Source organism: Sciurus carolinensis, assembly GCF_902686445.1.
Source record: "Sciurus carolinensis chromosome 14 unlocalized genomic scaffold, mSciCar1.2 SUPER_6_x, whole genome shotgun sequence".
In the NCBI taxonomy this organism is placed as follows: Eukaryota; Metazoa; Chordata; class Mammalia; order Rodentia; family Sciuridae; genus Sciurus; species Sciurus carolinensis.
In genome coordinates this window covers 7997755-7999978 of record NW_025920104.1, presented here as the reverse complement: position 1 = coordinate 7999978, position 2224 = coordinate 7997755, and the positions used below count along the sequence as shown (strand labels likewise).

The window sequence follows — 2224 nt, the reverse complement described above, 5'->3', positions numbered from 1 at the left end:
AGAAGCTTCTATTGTACAGGCAATCCTGTCCTGAAGTTGGTTGTGAGATAGCGCTGGCTGCACAACACAGCTTTGCCTTTGCAAAAGTGTCAGAATGCTTAACCAGGCAACAGCTTCAGTGACATGGAAGGAGAGAAGGATGCACAATCACACCTTCTCTTCTTCGTGTCACTTGGGCATTCAGTTCCAAAGCTTCCTTGCTTTCCTCTGGAAACCATGTGGCCCCAGACCATGTTTACAAACTCCCTTGTCCCTGGCCACTGCAGACTGAGTCATTTGGCGTTCTGCTCCAACACCAAGCACTCTGTCTCTGACACTCTGGAGGTGTCAATGACCTTGCTGAGGCCTGTTTTGGCAGAGTACTTGAAGACAAAGCCTTCATCAGCTTGTACTGACAGCTGCAGTTGATGAAGTTGTACAGCATGGGATTGACACAGCAGTGCACCAATGACAGGCACTGTGTGGCATTCAGTGCTGTGAAGAGTGCGTTCTCCAGTTGGCAGGTGAAAGGGAGGTAGTGAGGGATGAAGAAGATGTCCAGCAGCACCACCACATGGTAGGGGAGCCTGCACACCAGGAAGACCACCATGTAGGAGATGATCTTTCAGTGACTATGCTTCTCCTGGTTGTCCTGACACCACGATGGCTCTGGTGAGCAGTAGGTAAAAGATACCTATGATGGAGAAGGGGATGGTGAAGCCTAAGACAACAGAGACAAGCTCCATGATCAGTCACTTCTTGATGCTGTGCTCAGGGTAGAAGGACCGGCAGTAGGTCTCATTGTTGGAAACAGATGTGATGGACTTCAGGTAGTAGGTGTCGGACACAGACACACAGAAGGCCAGCAGCCACACCAGGACACACAGGATGCAACACACCATCTTCTTCCTGTGGCTGGAGGTGCTGGTGAAGTAGGTGATAGAGAGGTAGCGGTCCACGCTCATGCAGGTGAGGAAGAAGATACTGCCAAAGAGGTTGATGGAGAAGATGAGGTGTATGTGACATTGCAGGTGAGCTCACCCATGGGCCACTGGTTGTGCTGCACCAGTCTGACCATCCAGACTGGGATGATGAGGACCACCCACAGGTCCATGATGGCAAGGTTCAAGATGTAGCAGTGGCTGTCATAGCCTGTGATCTTGACCTGGATGTTCACCCAGACCACCACAGTGTTGGCAATCATGTCGATCATGAAGATGAAGATGTAGATGAAGGAAAGCATGTAGAGCAGGATTCTCTTGTAGCATGACAGGGCACTGCACCATGTCCACTAGGATGTAGGGATGTCAGAGAAGTTCCCTGGCTCTATATAGTCAAAGAGATTCAGATCCATGGTGGGCAGGAGCAAGAATGACCTACAGTGAGCCAGAGAGATGTCAAAAACACTCAGTAGAGAAACTCAACTTCTAGTCAGAACACTATTCCAGGATCCTGATAAGCCCCAACTGTTTTGCCTAAGTTTCTGAGATGTTCTCACAAAGAAAGTAGAAAAGAAAGCAACACCACAAGAATGGTGTCACATAAAATAAACACCCAGAGACTCATCCACACAGTGCCCAAAGACAGAAATTATATTTGTTTACCATCTTTTCGTGACTGTGTTCTCAAGACACCCTCAGCCTGGCTGTGCCCAGGGCATAAAATCAATGTGGTACAGGGCCAAAGAAACATCAGGCTGCTGAGTCTGGCCACAGCAGTGTTGATAGCCTGCTCTTTCTCAGCATGGGACAGGAGCTATTTTATCTAGGTCCCCCAAGGATGGCTGGGTTAGTCTGCCACAGGCATGCTGAATTACAAGTATCCTGCTCTGGAGTCTGAATGAAATCATTTCAAATCCTCAACCCAATTTGCATTTAAAACATGACAGTGCTTATTACCTTTCTCCAAAACTCATGTGAAACCTCCATCTTTGACTCCTTAGCATCAGCCATGAGGCCACTTGGAGCTCGGTCAGCATGTGTGCAATGTGCTGCAGCCCAAACACACCCCAAATCCACAGACTCAGGTGACTGAGAAATGTCATCTTATGGCACCATCCAGCCACCTCGGACCCTGACCTGCACCTAGTTTTCCATTCTTTTATTTCTTCAACTGTTGCATGAGTGTGTGCCAAGACCTGAAGCACAGAGGTCACCTCCTGTAGTCTTTTCTGGAGAGCTGACATCTGCCAGTTTCTCCCTGCTAGCCCAGCTCCATGATCAGCACTTCACAGCCAGAGAGGGCT

The 2224-nt window shown here is 48.9% G+C and overlaps 1 pseudogene; it reads right to left on the bottom strand.

The window, feature by feature from the left end:
* Positions 1-272: 272 nt before the first annotated feature.
* LOC124973101 (atypical chemokine receptor 3-like) lies at positions 273-1333 on the bottom strand (annotated as a pseudogene).
* Positions 1334-2224: the final 891 nt, after the last annotated feature.